Below are 13,413 nucleotides of genomic sequence, written 5' to 3'. Positions count from 1 at the left end.
CGGATCTGATCTATTGTTGCAACACATATGTGTGAAAAGAGTGGAGTGAAGCTCTGATTGCGTCGGATTTCTTCTACTGTGAGTGTGGTGTTTAGGGTTGGGACTGAGGGGCGGCGGCTGGGCAGCATGTCTGACTTTTGCTTAAGTGTGTTTTCTCCCCCAAGGAATCATGTTTTAGTAGTTAAGATCCGTCTATCCATTCAGAAATGGTAAATGTGGGAACACCGCTGTCGCTGTGAGGTGGCTGGGAGTGGTGAAAGTAATCACATCAGGATGTCCCTGTCATGATGCTGCAATGTCAGAATGGCTGGGAACGTGGCCTTTGGTCAGTCTACCCATTTTTGTCTGGAGGCTCTGAAGTGCTAGAGACCTAGGCTGACATCCTGTAAACCTTGGTGAGATAGTTCTCCTCTGTGTAAGCACTTAGTAGACAAGGGCAGCTGCTGGGAACATGCCTGGACTTGTTCAACTGCCTTGAGTGTCTGGAGATGGGAGATAAAGAAAAGAAAGAGTCTGGGAGTTAGCTGAGGAAGGGAGGGGGATCAGACAAGTGAAACTCAGGAGGAAGCTGAACTGCTGGGTCACCCAAATATTGCCCAGGCAAGTCAGGGCTTGTGTAAAGAGTGTGCTGGCTCTGTATGGGGGCTTTCAGCCCAATATCCCAGCTGAATTTCACTTGATATGTTAGTCCTGGAAGCTGAGCCCAGAGCAGTGATATTTTGATCCTGTCCCACCCCAGACACTGGCTAATGCCCAAGCAGCTCCAGTAACTGGGGGTCAAGAAGAGACTAGGCTGAGAAAACAGATTTCAGGGTCTGATGTTGTCAGCAGTTGACAGCAGTGGCCAATATCATACAGGATGGTGAGGGTTAGATAGTATGGATTGTCTTCCCTGGATAACTGTCTTGTCCTGTCCCATACCCCAACATACCTTCTATTCAACTTAACAGACATACTGAGCACTTAATTTGTGTCAGGAAGTGTGAGATGCCTAAGATACAGCTTGTGATCACTGGGGTCCAAATAGGTTCATCATGCCTAAGCTTTAGACTGCTGAGCTATCATGCTGGCCTGAAAATACAGTCCTTTTAAATTATCTATTACAAGGCTTGGTAAATAGTAGACTTTTCTAAATCCTAATTTCCTTTTATCCCAATTGACTCCACCTTAAAATGTCCTTCTTAGACTCTGCCTGACCACTTCTAGAAGGAAATCCTTTATTGTTCTCTTAAAAAGTATATTATTGGTACAATATTTCAGGGTAAAACCTGAGGGGATTTGACTGACCTTTTCAGATACAAAAGTTACACTTTTTGTTATATAGGTCTTGCTTTATCTTGGTCTTAACCATCCAGCAGAAAAGTATAAACATGAGGTATAAAATGTAAAGCCATATTAATATGCTGAGCTGTAAAAGGTTCAAGTCAACAACTTCTAACATTGCCAGTCTTCTGGATAACCCACTACTATTATGGACTAGTGGACTATATTAGATTTATTTTTCTGAATACATGCACCTACACTATTTGAATGGAAATAGAATACCCATCTCTGACAAAACTAAACAAAAAAGGGATATAAATGAAGGACTATTTTGTAGTGGAAAAAATATACGTCTGTATATACAAAATGGTTAGTATAGACATACAGTTACTTTCTCTTAGTTCAATGAAAAGAAAGATTTGTATTAATAGTGTTTGGACAGGATATCATGTCTGCATCTTGTACTCTGAATAACTACTATGAAGACAACAATATGCAATGTGTTAATTATTGTAACTGTCCTATTATCCTGTTTTGAAACTGTCTTACTGCTGTTTTTTTCTCAATAAAATTAGTTAAAAAATAAAAAAATAGAAAAAAATGCATTATTGGATCAGGAATGTAACTCAGTGCCAGAGCACCCATCTGGCAAGTGCTATAGCCTGAGGTCAATTCCCAGGTGCAAAAAAGGATGCCATTATCTTCTTGAAGAACTTGAATTATTAAAAAGCTCTTACTTTTGTTAAATTGAACATAACTTCCATATGAATTGCAACTGGATGTTCTACTTATTCTCTCTAAGATCACCTTGTTCATTCTACTCTTTCTCTTGTAAGGTAGTTGACAAAGATATAAAGACAAAAGACAAGATTCTCAATGTTTTTAATTTCTCAGGTTGAACAATTCAGGTAGTTCCATTTCTCATATGGCATGATTTGAAATCAAATATGAATCTGAGGTTTTGAACTATACAATTGTGGGTAGTAATGCCTTCATAGTGATAGGGAACACTGCAAAAAGAGCATGATGGGTGAACATAGCCAATTTCTTTATAATGTATTTATTTTTCAACTCCATAATCCCACTGACTCTTCTTCCCAGTTATGAATGGCTCAGCTATATTGAAATTTAGCAGAGATTGTTTAGTTAATATGCATATGACTGAAAGTGAAAAGTCACATTTTTCTTGAAGTTGTTTGTTTTTTTCTAATTTTTCACAGCTGCTTTTGTTTAAAGTCATGGCTAGGCCATATGCACTTTGACACTAGAAAAGGAGATAATTAGCTTCAATTACCTTATACCAGTTATTCCTTTTTTAGAGTTCTCATTAAGAAAACTTTAGGGGCTGGCAAGACAGCCCTGCAGACTAAACACCTGCTTAGGCAAGCACAGGGACCAGGGTTTGATCCACAGTACCACATGCCATGCCGGCCCTGCCCCCAGGCATGCTGAGCCAGCCATTGAGTCCAGGCATTGTGGCATACACCTGCAATACTAGCACTAAGGAGGCTGAAAACAGGAGGATCACTATGAGTCTGAGCTGCCTAGTGAGACCCTGTGACAAGTACATTTTTTAAAATAGAAAAAAGAAAAAGAAAACTGTTTAGAAGATCAAACCCCTAATCCCAAGGGAAATGCAAATAGTACTTTTGTCTAGGAAAGTATGACAGGCTACACAGACTTTCTTTTGGTTATTTATTTGACCTGCTCTACTTCGAAGGCTTTCTGTAGAGATGGGGCATGTTTGGAACCATTCCTTCAGGCTGAAGCCTGATTTTCAAGCAAAAACTCTTTTACTCTGCTTTCTTTCTTTCTTTCTTTCTTTCTTTCTTTCTTTCTTTCTTCTTTCTTTCTTTCTTTCTTTCTTTCTTTCTTTCTTTCTTTTTAAATTTTCATGTATTTCTTACAGGGTCTCACTATGCAGCTCAAACTCATAGTGATCCTCCTGTTTCAGCCTCCCCATCTCTAGGATTACAGGCATGAGCCACCATACCTGGTCTTGGTGGCCAGCTCAATGTGGGGCCTGCACGTGCAACCAGAGTTTTTGAGCTTGTCTAGGAAGGTGCTTAGACTGCTGAATTATCTCTGCCACCCTCTTCTTTTCTTTGGGGAGCGGAGGGTCTACAGCATGTTCAGGGTCTCACTACTAGATGAACTTGTAGTGATCTGCCTGCTTACAGCCTCCCGAGAGCTGAGATTATAGGTGCGTGCCACTATGCCCAGCCTCAGTTGCCCTCTGAGCATGCCCCAGGGGCAGGGCCAGCACAGCAGACCCAGGGATCGAACGCCAGGCCCCTGTGCCTGCTTGTAGGCACTTTAATCTGCTGAGCTATTGGGCTTTTCTTTCTTTTTTTCTTTCTTTCTTTCTTTCTTTCTTTCTTTCTTTCTTTCTTTCTTTCTTTCTTTCTTTCTTCTTTCTTCTTTCTTAAGAGTAGCTCTCTCTCTCGGGGCCAGGGAGATGTCTCACTGGAATAAATACTTCCTTGGCAAATGGAGGGGCCTGAATTCAAGCCCTTCCTCTTGGAGATCAACAAAAGGATATTGGTCAGTTTCAGTATTAGTCTGTAACAGGGAAGGACATTATTATTCTCAGCACTTGGAAGATATTATGGCTATAGCCTGTCTTGAATTACAGTTTACTGAATATCTTCTTAGTGTTCCCTACCAGTTATGATCTCCTACAGATAATATGCTTTATTCACCCATGGATTTTCCCTCCTTTTACTAAATTCTAACAGAATGCCTAGCATAAAAGGCACTTGTCAGGTGATTTTTCAGTGACCAGAAATCCCTTCTGGAGTGATTGTAATTATTATGCACTCCAGGTATGCCCAAAAGATATTATGTTATGCTAAAAAAGTAAGGGAATTGCCAAAAAAATATCTGGTGGAATCAAACACTAATAATATGTTACTACTTCCAGACAATTGTAAGTTACCAACATGGATGTTGAAGTTAGGGGCTTACAAGGGAATAATACAATACAGGACATGTAATTTATAAAATTGTTTTATAATAGTCACCCAAAAAGTCATATACAGAGAGAATGCAGGAAATCTGTCCACACTCTAAAGACCCAAATAATCTAGCTAATGACCTGAATTCCCTGGCAAAGTTCTACGTGATCCAGCTGAAGATCTGAATCTCATGACAATGCCTCATGTAATCTGTTTCATGGATCTGCACTGGGAAGACCCAAAGGTCAGTGGTAGAAGCTAGAAAATTTGTGTCATTGTGATGAAGGATCTATCCTAGCAGGCTGAGGAATCTGCAGTGGAGCCAGAAAGCAATGATCAAAGTAAGGACCAGAGGGGGCCTGGCCCTAGCTCAGTCTTTTAAGTGGCTGCTTCCACAAAGCTGTCAGTCTCAGGTTGCTGGAGTTTGAACCTCACAACTCTCCCGCTGGCCAAAAGTGCCCTGAAGGCAATCGAGGAACAAAAAAAAATCCTTATTCCAAAGTAAGGACCAGAATGCCCCTAAAAAGTACTGCACCCATCAGTGACTATAAGCTCTTCCAGCTTATCCAATCATGAGAACAGCTGAGTCTCTGTCAGAATGACCAGTGTGACAACATTTCCAGAAGTTTGAACCATTTATTGTCTTCCCCTCTAGAGCAAGAAAACAATTTCCAGAGTAAAGACCAGAGTTCCTCCAAAGTGAACTGTAGCCATTCTCAGTGACAACAAAATCCCAAGCTCCTCTGATGAGAACAGCTGAGTTCATCAGGAAAGCCAACATGACAAGCTCCTCCAAGAGTACCAACAGCCCCCAAGAGAACTAACAGCTCCTAATAGCTCCTTAACTTCTTCCTTTCCAGTTGTGTCTCTAATGTCGCAAGCAGCAATCCTCAGGTGGGCTTCCCACACCCAGCACCACACTGGTGTGCTGAACCACAGTGGTTCAGCTGTGGTTCAGCTGACTAACAGGTGTCAATCCACCACAATGGACAAGCCAAAAACAGTGGAGGGTATTACCTCCTTTCCATGTGCCACTGTTCCTTGACCCAGTCAGCCCGTTTGAATTGTTTCTACTGAGAGTTTCAAAAGCCCATACTGATTTAGGAGAATAAGGAAAAAAGAAGTTGGAACCTTAGTAGCACATCCACTGAGTAATCGGTTCTGAAGCTGGGCCAGCTCCTCTCTTCATATAAGGGAAATAGATAAACTATAGGTCCCTAAGTATGGAAATGTGAATTCTAGTCACATCTCTGCCACTAACCAACTATGTGACTTTGAAAATTATATTTCTTTTCTAAGCCTTTCGTTTTCCCCATCTGGGTTGAAAAGCAATGAAATTAGGTTCTTTTAAAGAATCTTAGGGCTGGGGAGATGGCTCAGTGGAATAAGCGCTTCCCTGGCAAGCGCAAGGGCCTGAGTTCAATCCCCAGTTCTGAAAAAAAAAAAAAAAGATGTAGAATGATATAATTAACTTCAAAAAAAAAGAATCTTTTAGAATTCCTTGACTATATATTTTCAGTGACTTTATGGTTGAAAAATTTTAAGTAGTTGCTAAAAAGAAGAAAGAAGTAAACCGTACTAGAATGTGCTGCCTTGTGAGCACTGAGATGCCTGTTACTAAAGGAATGAAAGTAGAGTTGAATGGTATTTCTCTACTGAATGAGAAGCATCCGGGACTAAGATGAGTAATTTTTTTTTTACTTTTTAATTTTATTTTTCTTTGTTTTGAGATAGGGTCTCACTATGTATTTAAGGATGGCCAGAAACTCACCATCCTTAAATACTTCCTTAAATGAGAGCAGAATGGCCTCAAACTTAGGGTGGTCCTCCTTTCTCAGCCTCCCAAATGCTAAGATGAATGCTAAACTCCCTTTGACTCTAAGATTGTCAGAAGCTGCAAATTATTTCACTGAATGTGTATTTATATGAGATTATATGCTTCGCATCTCATAGCCTATAAAAGTCCTACACCTTTGCTTCAGCTTTTTTCTAAAGGTTAAGAAATATTTTGCGAGCAGGACGTCACCTGTACATCTCAGTTTATGAGTTTTTTTTCTCCCAGTACTATTGTATGGATGTGACCCTGGATTGTCCTTGTAAATGCTCATTGGCCTGTTCCTCTGCTCCTTTAGGGTATTTACAGCATGACTTTTGAGGAAGAGATGAAATATGGATTGCTCTGGGGAAAAGAGACTCTTTTTACTGATATATTCAGAGATATGGTTATTCTAGATCACTTAGTTAAATTTGGTAGGTTGGAGACAATGTGGGGAAAGACCAAAAACGTTATGGCAAATCTGAAATTAGCACACCTGGCTGAGTTTTATGCAGTTTTCAGCCCTGCAAAAAAAAAAAATCATATCAATTCAATTGCCAGCTGAAGCCTTTCATCCCAAAGCTACCTTGGGAAGTCAATAAACCTCCACTGTTAGTATTGCTGGTTGGTAACACATTTTTGATGACACCATAATTTCATGATGTCTTAATGGTCAGTACAGGAACAAGTGATTTATTCTGGCTAGGACAATAATAAAACAGAACAGGTGTCAGGTGTTGTCTGAATGTTGGTCAGGCATGTGACTTGTCTCCAGTGCTTTGATTCCCAGGTTTTGGTGAGGTATTAATAGCAATTATAGCAAGTCTTCACAAGTGTATCTCAATTTGTATTATCCAGTGGGTTTTCACATACATTATCTCATTGTTCCTTTCAACGTAGTAGTTTCTGTGCCTTTGCTTCCACTTGCAAAGATTGTTTTGGAAATTATTAAAATGGAATTTCTCCTTTATAATTAGCTCAAAATACACTAGTCTTAATGTCACCCTATTTCTTTTATTGTTTCTGTATTTTTGGCTGCACAATTTATTTTCCTCTCAGTAGTTCTTTTTCAACAGTTGCCAGACTTGAACCAAGTATTTGTATTGTTTACAAGTTTGTTCTACTCCCTTTACAGCTTTCTAAATTGTATTTGTTCTGGGAGGTCTCTGTACTTTCTTTCCCCAGTGTGTGTGTGTGTGTGTGTGTGCATGTATACATGCACACACTTGTTTGGAAAAAGAAAGAAATTAAAGCATGATTAGCATTTGCCTTTGGCTGAGTGGAAGTGACTCAGTGCAATTGGTTATTACTGCTATATAGCAGTAATAACTGCTTTTAATAAGAATTTTTCTTCTCATTTACCCAACCAGGACATTATCTTTCACTTTGTGTACTGGAATAAAGGACAAAGTAAACAAAAGTGGCTTCTTTAGCTTTGTATATTTTCTCCTTTGTAGATGTGCTAATCTTGACATTACTGGACCAGATGTTGTTGTCACTAACAGTTGGAATTCTTCAGTATCTTTGGCAATTGAGAGAGAAGCTTATTAAAAACTGCAGTAACCTTCTGTGGGCTCTCCATTATTTCCATTTCAGGCACGTGTTTTAACACACTCAAACACAAGTACACATTATTTTTGTGTGTGGCCTCAGTACTGAGCTACATCTCCAACCCTTTTGTTTTTTTCTTTTCTTTTTTATTTTTGATAAAGGGTATTGTTGAGATGGTACATTGCCCAGTCTGTGCTCAAACTTGTACTCCTCCTGTATTAGCCTCCCTCTGTGCTGGCATTACATGCATGTAAAAAATAAATTTAATTTAACCACACACTCATGAAACCAAAAAAAATAAAAATAACACATCTTCATTCTTGACACTTCCTCACTTCTATATACTAAACAACAGCTGATACTATTGTTTACTTCTTACTTCTTAAACTCTTGTTCCATATTGTTCTACCCAAGTTCTCTTCTCTCTTCCATGACTTATTTTCTTGATTACTCATGCCTGTTATTTCTCTTAACCCTCATATATTGGTGTCCTTCACTATTTTATTCTTGGCATTCCTCTTTATCCATCTAAACTTTTTACATATTTTATCTCTATCTGTTATTCTTCACCACCAAAGGTGTTGCTTTATTTAGCCTTGAGCCAGATGTTCTCCAAAAAAAGTCTTTTAGTTCATTCTGATATGAGGCCATAAATAAAAGCTGCTATTCTGATCTTTTATGAACTTGGATTCTCTTCTGTTCCAGCCTATATTCTATACATTTCAGTTGTGTATTGGATAAAAACATTGAAATATTCTTCTGTCCCCATCTTCATACATATAATAATTGAAAACCTGAGTATTGTCTTTTTTTCTACCAAGCAACTCCACTTTTACACATTTTATGGCTCTGGGATTCTCCTAGTTTCCCATCTGTTTCTTTGGCTCCTATCATTCTTTTGTCCCTTACATTGTAAGTTCTTTACTTTCCACTATCCCTTTTTTCTATTTCTTTGCTATAATGTTTGTCCTAAATTATATCTTAAAGCTTGAGCAGTAACTGTCAAAACTTAAAGTATAATCAGATTTATTTTCAGAAAATACTCTTTGGCCCATCCAAAATATCCCTTAAGAAAAATGAAATTTCATTGAAGGCTAGAAGAACTTCCTTGTTTCCTTGTTTTAATTTGGTACACACTAAGAAAGCAGGCCACATTTATGGATAATAAATTACTTTGAGTTCTGGTCTCATCTCTTAGTAACTAAATTTGAAGCACTTCTCTTTTTTTGATCCTCAGTTGTTTCATTTTTACAAAATCTGTGAATTGTTGATAATAATCCTTAGCTAAATCCTAGGGTTAATGTAGATTTCTATTGACCTAATTGATATGAAATCCCCTACAAACTGAAACCTTTCACTTAGAATGAAGATTGGTTACCATTTATTCAGCCAAAAAATATTTTTTTTGAAGTGTACTATATGTTAGTCACCCTTTTAAGCACCAGAAATAAAGAAGTGAACATAATTAGCACTATTGTCTCATGGTGCTTACAGTCTAGCTGGAGAATGATCAGCAAATAAAGAAGTAAATAAGGAAAATATTTAGTAGGTCTGAAGGTTATAAATGATATAGAGATAATAAAAGAAGAAAGTGATAGCAAGTATGGATGGAAGTTGTAATTTTAAGAGTGGTCAGAAAAATCTTACTAGGAATATGCTATAAGAACAAAGAACTGAAGAAGATAGAGTCAGTCGCGTAAATATCTGGAGAAAAACATTCCTAAGTTAATCAGGTGTGGAAGCCATAAGATGAGAGCATTCATGCTTAATTTAAAGAATAGCAAGGAGGTTATCATCTTATGGCTTCCACACCTGATTAACATTCCTAAGTTAATCAGGTGTGGAAGCCATAAGATGAGAGCATTCATGCTTAATTTAAAGAATAGCAAGGAGGTTATCATGGAGTGAGGAGAGTAAGGGCAAGAGTAGTAGAGAATGGGACTAAAGAGATGATAGGAAGTTAAGGGAGGCTGATCATCTAAGGCCTCATAAGCCATTAGATGCACTTTAATTTTAGTATGACTGAAAGGAACATCCACTAAAGAATTTTCAAGTTGGAAATGATGTAATATGACATACTTTAAAAGATCCACAACACCTTCTTCCCTTTGTACCTTTATGTCATATTGTTCCTAGAAAACATGAGTCTTTCACTTTCATTAAATTCCCACTGAATGTGGGGAAAACATATTCAGAGTAACTTTCTGTTACTGTACTTTACCTATTGGCAAAACATATAAGACCAAAACCAAAAGAAAATCCCTTAAAATGATGATTTTTTTAACATTGACAGCATATAAAAATTACCTGGTTACTATAAAAATGCCAAAGGCTCATGTCATATCTAACTACATCAGAATCTCTGGTGTAAGACCTAAGTATTAGTGTACTCTAGAATTCCCAAGGTGTAGTCAAGAGTTGAGACCAGTGGTCTCAGAGGTTGGCCATAGGAGCTCCTTCATTACAAATGGGACCTTAATTATGGCACTGGGTCCGTGTTCCTGATGGTAGAGAGGCAAAATGTCAAATAGTGGAACATGGGGTAAAAGAGATATTTGATAATTTTGATGTAGTTTATAGGCAAGAAAAGCCTAGTGTTGGAATGTTTCTGAGCCAGGCTAGAAAGGAAAGGAGAAGGCTGACTGCAAGCACCAAATGGTAAAGCAGGAACTGGATTATAGGCCAAACATCTGGAAATGATGAGTGGTCTATACAGATTAAACTCTTAAATTTCAAAGAAAAGACTATTCTCAAGGTTAAATTGAGCAACTGGTTTGCTTTTGCCAACCCTGTGTGTGTGTGGGTGACTGGGATCACAAGACAGGAATGGGCAGAGAATGGACCAGCTGCTGTCTTCCTCACCCTTTTTCCAAATGATCTTAGCCAAAAGGCTGAGAAGCAATTTCTTCACCCTTTTTAATCCCAGACTTCCTGCACTGTTCAGGCAAAGCAAATATCCTGAAGTCTTGAGTTCTTAATTTAGACTTGTCATCCTGTTCAGCCTATCCAGCCTAGATAGAAAGAACATGTTTCACCCCACAGGCATGTGTGGAAATTGAGAAGAGCAGGAGGCAGAAGCTGAGACCAGAGGCAGCTGCACCCTCAGCAGCCTGAGTACTTCACATGCATCCATCAGAAACTTGGCCAACATCAATTGTTCTTATCATCCATTTTTTTTCCTTTGGTTAGGTATTTTTAACATAAACAGTTTAAAATATTTTACACAGTCATTTGTCAATTTTTAAAGGTCCTTGTGTTTTGATCTTGGTAAAGATTTCTTGAGTCAGAGAGAAATAAATCATTCTATGCATTCTTTGAAAAAATAAAAAGTGAACAATTTTAGCATCTGACCCATATATGCTTTGTAGAGCACTGCTACATTATTTCTTTTGATATGCAAACTTCTCTTAAGAGTTATGCAGGGCCAAGGAGATAGCTCGCTAGAATAAGCACCTGCCTGGCAAGCTCAGGGTCCTGAGTTCAATCCCTGGTACTGAAAAAAAAAAAAAAAGTTAAGCAAAGCAGGTAAAAGTATCCCCGTTTTCTATATGGAGAAACTGAGTGAGTTGCCCAAACTGTAGTGAGAAGGTTGATTTGAGGACAGAGGTGGAATTTCTGTCAGGAACTAAAGGTTTTTTTTTTCCACTGCAGCTATCTAGGCTTTGTTCCTTTTCTATCCATTTCTTTCTGCTTTTCTTTCTGAGTTGTTGGTGAGTCAGAAGCAATATTTCAAGGTGTAGCCTGTGAACACTACAACTGAGGTGACAGGAGTCTTAGCAGAAGCAGAATCCCAGAACGTGTCACAAGCCAGAGGAGGAGACAAAAAGGCACCTAATATTTCCTCCTCTGTCTCATTCCCACTAATTTCTCTTAAATTTTCATTCCAAAGGCAATTGTCTCAGATTTCCATATCTTGGTCAAGTGAGTGTGCCATATTCAGGAATATCTTGATGAAAAATGTTCAGCAAACAGTGAGAACAATGTTCCTTTTAGTCAAAGTGACTTAGGCACTGAAGGCATCAGGAGGAATCATGTTCTCAAGCCTTAGGTTACTGATGGCAGCAGTTAGTGAAGAGGAATGTGTTATGATGATACCCACATCATAGACTTGACTTTCGTGTTGCAACTGCAGTGGCTCAAAGAAGTTTAGGTGCCTTCCCTTTCCTTTCTTACCATTCTTAAGCATGGTAAGTGTGCACTACTCTCAGAAAAACCTCCACCAATTCTAAGGGGAAGAAGGAAAGAAAGACAGTGCTAAACTGGGAGAAACGGGAAGAGAACTCACTAATTCCCATGCATCTCAGATGCACAAAGCCTTATAGTGGATTTTTTACATACATTGTTTCATTTAATTATGGAAATTAATAGGCATTGTAGGTATTAAAATCTAGATTTTTTGCCATAATTTTATTGATAAACAAATAGCAATGAAACAGTTCCAAATCAAATCGGTAGGACAGTTTCAATAATTAACACACTGCATACATTCTTCTTAGTGGTTAATTGCTGTACAAGATGCGGACTTGATATCCTATTTACAAACACCATTAGAACAAATCATTCTATTCATTAAGAGAATGTAACTATATATCTATCCTAACCACTTTGGACACTGGCAAAGGTTCTACAATCTGAGGTACAGGATCTCAGGAAAAATCCTGAGGGGATTTTACTGACCTTATCAGACCCAAAAACTACAACTCTTGTTGCATAGGTCCTGCTTTACCTTGGTCTTAACCATCCAGAAGAAAAGTATAAAAACGAAATATAAGAAATAAAACCATGCTGTTACGTTGAGCTGTGGGGATTCAGGTCAAAAATTTCTGACGTTGCCAGTTAAGTGGAAGACCCAATACTATTATGGGATACTGGACTGTTTTTGAAAATATCTAGATATTTATAGGTGCTGTGAAAGATGAAATCATTGTTAAAGGCATATGACTGGTGTGTCGTAAAGTTGAGATTAACCCCCAATTCTGTATATCCCTAATACCTTTGCTTTTTCCTTATGTAGAGTTATTTCTTACAATTTGAAAGTCATTTCTTGAGGGAGACATAATGTAGCTTGCTAGGCACAAAATCATAGTTCAGGAAGCCAAACATGTTGACAGGCTAACAAATACTAAGCACAATTATGGTGCCTACTCTCTGCCCAGTACAGGACTTAGCACATGGTACTCAGTGGTCTCTATTCTAGGGAATTTTATACTTCTGTTGGTGTCACTGACTTAGCATACAGTTTGAGTGGTTCTATCAGCTTTTCTGTGACACTGAAATGACTAGCTGTCTTTTCCCAGAGTAGGTGATTTTCTTTCTGTAGTGTGATTTTATTTTATTTTATTTTTTTACTTTTCCAAAGCAGAACATTTCTCTTTTTTAAAAGTGAATAAAAAGTAAAAAACAAAGACAAAAACAAAACATTAGAAATGATATAGAATTGGACTAAACAAAATTACAGGAATTCAACAATGTTTGTTGTGTTGCAAATTAGTTGCTCAAATTACCAGATATATGAATGCATAATTGGTTAAAATTTATAAAAGAAAAAATGGTCAAGGAGAGAGAAAAAAAAACATTAACTGAAATAGCATATCATACACATCTAAAGAACATCAAAAGTTGCCATGAAAATTTCAGATGTCCTGAGTCAAAAACTTATTTCAAAAGGAGTTCTGTTCAGCTCATGCTAATGTTTTCTGTTTTTATAGAGAAGAAAAAAGTATAAGAGAATTATCTATGCCAGTATGCTAGCTTTCTTATGGTGGTGAGTTCCCTTGTCATGAGTACTATACAACAACTGGTAACTTTTGTGCTCAGTGACAATGT

At 38.0% G+C, this 13,413-nt stretch overlaps 1 protein-coding gene across 3 annotated transcripts in view; it reads left to right on the top strand.

The window, feature by feature from the left end:
- The window catches only part of Eda2r (ectodysplasin A2 receptor), a 48,852-nt gene continuing 35,439 nt past the window's right edge, over positions 1-13,413 (top strand). For 2 of the 3 annotated variants that reach the window (XM_004644510.2, XM_023704719.1), the window contains exon 1: positions 1-78. The gene's annotated coding sequence lies outside the window, so the exon portion shown is untranslated. The remainder of the gene's footprint in view (positions 79-13,413) is intronic. The other variant, XM_023704720.1, reaches the window with a different exon arrangement.

Source organism: Octodon degus, unplaced genomic scaffold (genome assembly GCF_000260255.1).
Source record: "Octodon degus isolate 3935 unplaced genomic scaffold, OctDeg1.0 scaffold00201, whole genome shotgun sequence".
Taxonomy (NCBI): Eukaryota; Metazoa; Chordata; class Mammalia; order Rodentia; family Octodontidae; genus Octodon; species Octodon degus.
This window is presented reverse-complemented; position numbering and strand designations above follow the sequence as displayed.